The sequence below is a fragment of the Piliocolobus tephrosceles genome, chromosome 16, assembly GCF_002776525.5.
Source record: "Piliocolobus tephrosceles isolate RC106 chromosome 16, ASM277652v3, whole genome shotgun sequence".
Lineage (NCBI taxonomy): Eukaryota > Metazoa > Chordata > Mammalia > Primates > Cercopithecidae > Piliocolobus > Piliocolobus tephrosceles.
The window spans coordinates 45,315,807-45,323,298 of record NC_045449.1 but is presented as its reverse complement, the minus strand read 5'-3'; positions in this window follow the sequence as shown (position 1 = coordinate 45,323,298).

Below are 7,492 nucleotides of genomic sequence, written 5' to 3'. Positions count from 1 at the left end.
CACTATACCTTTTGGTCCTACAATTCCTGTTTTGGGGACCGCTTCCGGCAGCGGCCACCTCAGGTTGTGTGCGTAGCCCCAGTGACCTGCCAGACACAGCGGCTTAGGGTCCCTCCTCCTCTCTCAAGATTTTTTCATTTCAGGGCCGTCCTGAGGGTGTCAGTGCGCACGCGCGAGAATCGGGCAGAAAACTGTGTTGATGGGAGAGCAAACGCGACTTTACCCTGGAGGGAAACTTCCGAAAGAACCCGAAGGATCCGGAGGATGCTGCTTCGGGCGGGGCATATATAGGTCGGCCGGTCTAGGAGGTCCCAGGTGGCCGAGGGTGCCCAATTGTTTCTTATTGGCTACTGAGCAAGCGCGATACGTTACTGCTGCCTCAGCCGCCAACGAAGTGGCTCGAGGGAACCAAGGGGCGGGGAAATGGCGCCTGCGGGACTCCAATTAGTCACGAACAATAACGAGGCTGCGGTCCCCAGAGGGGACTGGGGTTTTCTTGGGGTCTGGCACGCACCCTAGTGTGTTTGTGTTGGTTGTCCGGTGCTCAGTGACGTCGTCTGTGGCTGTCCGTCAGAAAACAGTCCCTTAGGCTGTATGCGGTGGCTCACGCCTGTAATCCCAGCACTTTGGGAGGCCGGAGTTCGAGACCAGCCTGGCCAAGATGGGGAACCCTCGTCTCAACTAAAAATACAAAAATTAGCCGGGTGTGGTGACGTGCGCCTGTAATCTCAGCTACTGGGGAGGTTGAGGCAGGAGAATGGCTTGAACCCGGGAAGTGGAGGTTGCAGTGAGCCGAGATCGCGCCAGTGAATTCCAGCCTGGGAGACAGAGCGAGACTTCATCTCAAAAAAAAAGAAAAAAAAAAAAAAAAAAAAAGAAAGAAAACAGTCCCTTAGATGCTGCAGCTGGTGAAAGAGGAAAGGAGGGAGAGACAGAGAGAGAGAGAGAAAGAAAGAAAAGAAAAGAAAAACAGCCGCTTGACTAAGGGACCGGTTCTTCAGCCCGCCAGGGCGTCTTAAGGGAGTCCTCAGCCGGACTGAGCGCCTCTCTCTGGGCGAATCTGTCCAGGATCCGTGTTTAGGGTGCTGAGCAGGCACACGTGCTTTGCGAGGAAGGGCATAACTTTAGGATTGTATGAGAGACGTGCGTGAAGCAGCTTCTTTGGATCAGCATCTGGGTTTTGAGAGGTGCCTGCCCCTTTAGGATAAGTGACAAGGGAGCCCGCTGACACATTTATGATCTCCCTACATGGTGATTGGCACTGTGGTTATACGTTCCCGCCCCTTGGGAGGATGCCACAGAAACAGAGAGGATCCTCGCACTGCTCTCCCACCTCTCCCCTGAGCACCCGTCCTCCCCACCCCACCCCACACGCTCCCTAAACGGTTGAATGGATCTGTGTATATGAGCAATTCCAGCCTCAAAGATACCTAGCCATGAGAGATGGGAGGATTTGCTCCACCAGACCGTAAAGCTTATAATCAACTGCAAGCTATAGAAATTGAGGTAGTTCGGTACTGGTGCAAGGATGGGAAAACATGCCAACGGAACAGAATAGGGAACCCAGGTTCAGCCTCACACGTATCTGGACAATTGATTTATGACAAAGGTGGCACAGAGGAGTGGGGAAAAGAACTTACTTTTCCTTTCATTCTTTCTCTCTTTCTTCTCTCCTCTTCCTCCTCCTCCCCCTCCTCCTACTCCCCATTCCCCCTCTCCTCCTCCTCCTCCTCTTTTTTTCTTCTTTTTGACAGGGTCTTGCTCTGTCATCCAGGCTGGAGTGCAGTGGCACGATCACAACTTACTGCAACCTCGAACTCCTGGACCCCGATGATCCTCCCCCCTCAGCCTCCTAAGTAGCTGGAACGACAGGCACGTGCCACCATGCCCAGTTAGGACCTACTTTTTGATAAATTGTTCTGGGACAATTGAGTGTCCATATGGAAAAATATAAAATCGAATTCCTCCCTAACTTCTATTAAACAGAGCAATAAGGCCAGGCGCGGTGGCTCACGCCTGTAATCCCAGCACTTTGGGAGGCCGAGGCGGGTGGATCATGAGGTCAGGAGCTCAAGACCAGCCTGGCCAACATAGTGAAACCCCCATCTCTAGTAAAAATACAAAAATTAGCCGGGCATGGTGGCGCGTGCCTGTAAACCCAGCTACTTGGGAGGCTGAGGCAGGAGAATCGCTTGAACCCAGGAGGTGGAGGTTGCAGGGAGCCGAGACTGCACCACTGCACTCCAGCCTGGCAACAGAGTGAGACTCCATCTCAAAAAAAATAAAAATAAAATAAAAAATAAACAGAGCAATAAATTCCATGTGAATTGTAGACTTCAGTGTGAAGAAAAAACAATAAAGCTTCTGGAAGACAACATAGGAGACTACCTTCTTGACCTCAAGGTAAGGAATGTCTTCCCAAAAAAGACACAAAAGTTTCTAAAATGTTGATATACTTCACCATATCTATGTGATACTGTATGTTCTCCTTGTCAAAAGACCCTAATAATAAAGTGACAAGGTCAGCCACAGAATAGGAAAAGATATTTGGAGTTTTTTGTTTGTTTGTTTTGTTTTTTGAGATAGAATCTCACTTTGCCCCCAGGCTTGAGTGCATTGGTGTGATCTCGACTCACTGCAGCCTCAACCTCCCAGGTTCAAGTGATTCTCCTGCCTCAGCCTCCCGAGTAGCTGAGATTACAGGCCTCCAGCTAATTTTTGTACTTTTAGTAGAGACGGGGCTTTGGCATGTTGGCCAGGCTGGTCTCGAACTCCTGACCTCAGGTGATCCACCCGCCTCGGCCTCCCAAAGTGTTGGGATTACAGTTGTGAGCCACTGCGCCCGGCCTAATTTTTGTATCTTTAGTAGAGACAGGGTTACACCATGTTGCCCAGACTGGTCTTGAGCTCCTGAGCTCATGTGATCTGCCCACCTTGGCCTCCCAAAGTGCTGGGATTACAGGCGCGAGCCACCTCGCCCAGCCAGGAAAAGACATTTTTAATGCATAATTGACAAATAACTTAAATATAGATTACAATAGAAAAATCCAGCCAGGAGTGGTGGCTCACATCTGTAATCCCAACACTTTGGGAGGCTGAGGCAGGCATTACTTGAGCCCAGGAGTTGGAGACCAGCCTGAGCAATATGGCAAAAACATATCTCTACTAAAAATACACAAATTGGCTGAGTGTGGTGGTGCACACCTGTGGTCCCAGCTACTCAGGAGGCTGAGGCAGGAGGATGGCTTGAGCCCTTGGGGTCAAAGCTTCAGTGAGCCGTGATTGCGTCACTGCACTCCAACCGTGGTGACAGAGCAAGATCCTGTGTCAAAAATAAAATAAAGTAGGGGAAATACATAGTTTGGGTTTAAAAAAGAAGAAGAAGAAGAAAAATCCTAAAAATCAATAAGAAAAGACAATCTAATAGAAAAATAAAAGGCTTGAACAGGCACTTCACTGAGAAAGGAAACTGAAAATAACTGATATACATATGAAAAGATGCAAGAGATCATTAGTCATCATGCAAATGCAAATTAAAAACTCAATCAGATACCACTACACACTCACCAGAATGCCAATGCTGATGTTAAGAATATGGAATAATATGAACCTTCGTAGGAGTGTAAATTGGTGGAAGACAGTTTGACATTACTAAACTTGGAGATGCTAGACCCTATGCTTTAGCAATTTCACTCTTGCCCATATATTCACAGAAATGTTTGCATATGTGCACCTAGAGACATACATAAGAATGTTAGGCTGGGCAAGGTGGCACATGCCTGCAATTCTAGCACTTTGGGAGGCCGAAGCAGGAGGATCACTTGAGGCCAGGAGTTTGAGACCAGCTTGGGCAACATAGTGAGACCCCATCTCTATTTTAAGTAAAAGAAAAGTTTGCCCACCAAGGGGAAGTCAAGATAAAGATTCTCTACTTTGGGCCAGTCAAACCACATCTGGAGGATTGAGATCAATTCTAGGTATCACACAAAGACATTGGTAAATTTCATCCTGCCACTAACTGGCTGTGTAATTTGGGTAAGCAATTTAAGTGTCCTGAGCCTCATATGCAAAAGGATAATAATAGTACCTTTTGCATAGAGTGTTGTGAGAATTAGTAAAATAGAAATGAAAAGTCCTTATATCTATATCTGATCCACAATATAGTCAAGAATGGTAACTGCTAGAGAAACAACTAGAATAGTGAAGTCTATGGAAGCTCAGATACTTAAGAAACACAAATACTTATTATACCAGGAGGAAAACGAAACTTAGAGGTCACAAGATAGCTTTCTTAGTTTATTTGCCTATTTGTCCCTAGTCTGGATTACAACAGAGGTGGAGAATTAGAACTCATGGGTGGAAGCTAGAGGGGCAAAGAGGATGAACGTTCTAACAACTTGAGCTGTCCATTGGCAGAACCCTGTAATCACCCAGGGGGTTCTTCCTGCCCGCTGCACAGACCAAACCAATTCACCAAGACCTCAGCATTGCATTAAAGAAAGAATTCAATTGACATGAGGTCTGCCACGTGGGAGATGGAGTTATTTTATTTTATTTTTTAGACAGAGTCTCATTCTGTCATCCAGGCTGGAGTGCAGTGGTGTGATCTCGGCTCACTGCAATCTCTGCCTCCTGGGTTCAAGCAATTCTCCTGCCTCAGCCTCCCAAGTAGCTGGGACTACAGGCATGCACCACCACACCTGGCTAATTTTTGTATTTTTAGTAGAGATGGAGTTTTGCCATGTTGGCTAGGCTGGTCTTGAACTCCTGACCTCAGGTGATCTGTCCGCCTCGACCTCCCAAAGTGCTGGGATTACAGGCGTGAGCCACTGTGCCCAGCCTGGAGATGGAGTTATTACTCAAATCAGTCTCCCTGAAGGCTCATAAATTGGGGTTTTTACGAACAATTTGATGAGCAGGGGGCTAGGAATGGGCACTGCTGACTGGTTAGGGATTAAATCACAGGGGTGTAGAAAATGGTCCTTCTGTGCTGCATCTGCCTCTTGGTGGGGCCACAGGCCCAGTTGAGTCATGAATCACTGATCTAGGTGGGGTCTGTCAGTTGCCAGAATGCATCTCAAAAGACCAAGCCTCGGTTTTACAGTAGTGATGTCATCTACAGGGCGGGCAAATCACAAATCTTGTGACCTCTGGCCACATGACCTCTGAGCAGTAAAGGATTATAGAAACTACGCCTACATTTTTGGTCCCTGAGCAAGGAGGAGGTTAGTTTTAGGGAGGGACCATTATCGTCCTTGCTTTCAAGTTAAACTATAAACCAAATTCCTCCCATGTTTAGTTTGGCCTTTGTGCAGGAATGAGCTGAAGACCGCCGTCTGTGAGGCTAGAAGCAAGATGGAGTTGGCCATGTCAGATTTCTTTTACTGTCAGAATCTTTGCAAAGGTGGTTTCAACAGGCTTGAGAAATACTGAGCTGCTGGTGCCTGAAGTCTTCCAGAGAAGCTCAAAGCTGTTTGTCAGTTGTGAGTGTAGGAAGATTTCTGCACTCAGATGGAGATTGGGCTCCACAAAAGGTACCTTGCCTTCCTCTCTGAGGCTTGGTTCGTCTGTGAATCCTCATTCCCAATTTAGGACTTTACTCACCATGAGCTTTTTCATTATTTCTCCATGACTTTCACCATTTTTTGTTTGTTTGTACTAAGACTCTCAGTAAGATATCTGTTTTTCATCAGAAACTAGTATACACATACACACATGCACAAAACTGAAATAAAGGTTTAAGAAATAATATGTACTGCACTCCCACTGCTTCACTTGACTAGCCTTGTAAAAACAAACAAACAAAAAATAGTAAATTAAACAAAAATAATATTTGACTTGGTGTGATGGCTCACACCACTTTGTGGAAGCTGAGGTGGGAGGATCACTTGAGCCCAGGAATTTGAGACCAGCCTGGGCAACGTAGTGAGACCTCACCTTTACAAAAAATTTAAAAATTAGCCAATTTGGTGGCAAGTGCTCCTCTAGTCACGGTGACTGAGGAGGCTGAAGGAAGAGGATCACTTGAGCCCCATAGGTTGAAGCTGCAGTTGGCTGTGATCAGGCCACTGCACTCCAACCCGGGTGACACAGCAAGACCCTGTCTCAAACAAATGAAAAGAAATAATATTGGCTGGGCACGGTGGCTCACGCCTGTAATCCCAGCACTTTGGGAGGCTGAGGCGGGTGGATCACGAGGTCAGGAGATCAAGACTATCCTGGCTAACACGGTGAAACCCTGTCTCTACTGAAAATACAAAAAAAATTAGCCGGGCGCGGTAGCGGGCGCCTGCAGTCCCAGCTACTCGGGAGGCTGAGGCAGGAGAATCGCTTGAACCCGGGAGGCGGAGCTTGCAGTGAGCCGAGATCGCGCCACTGCACTCCAGCCTGGGCGACAAAGCGAGACTGTCTCAAAAAAAAAAAAAAAAAAGAAATAATATTTACCCTTACACACATAAAAGTACCCTCTATTTTTTCTTTTCTTTCCTTTTTTTTTTTTTTCTTTTGAGACAAAGTCTCAGTCTGTTGCCCAGGCTGGAGTTCAGTGTCGCGATCAAATGATCCTCCCACCTCAGCCTCTCCAGGAGCTGGGGCTACAGGTGTGAGTCACCACACCTGGCTAATTTTTGTATTTTTAGTAGAGACAGGGTTTCACCATGTTGGCCAGGCTGGTCTCGAACTCCTGACCTCAGGTGATCCGTCTGTCTCGGTCTCCCAAAGTGCTGGGATTACAGGCATGGGCCACCACACCCAGCCTCTGATATTTTCTATGTAGTTTATCTTTTTTAAACTGGTCACAATCTACTAACTTGATTCTAGAACCCATAGTTGGTAAAACACTTAGACACTCACTACCATCCCAGCTGGCCTTCTCCTAGCTCCAGCTTCTCTGAGACCTCCTTTACATTTCCATCTCTTTCTATGCCTAGTAGCGTAGGAAGAACCTCTCTTTCTCCTCACAGCAGTCTGAAAGCCTCTTCCAATGGTTTTATTCTGGTGAAGGGGCCCAGGGCATAGCACACTGTAGCCCCAAATTTCTGGGTTCAGGTGATCCTCCTGCCTCAGCCTCCTGAGCAGCTAGGACTACAGGTGCAGACCACGGTGTCCTGTGTAAGCCTATAAGTTACGAAATACATACAGTCTTTTTTTTTTTTTTTGAGACAGGATCTCACTCCAATGCCCAGGCTGGAGTGTAGTGATATGATCACAGCTCACTGCAGCCTTGACCACCTGGGTTCAAGCGACCCTCCCACCTCAGCCTCCCAAGTAGCTGGGACCACAGGCATGTGCCACCACATCCGGCTAATTTTTGGATTTTTTGTAGAGATAGGATTTTGCCATGTTGCCCAGGCTGGTCTTGAGCTCCTGGGCTTAAGTGATCTGCCAGCCCTGGCCTCCGAAAGTGCTGGGATTGCAAGTGTGAGCCACTGCGCCTGGCCCACACATAGTCTTTTAACACCTATCATGCTCTTTTTTTTTTTTTTTTTTTTTT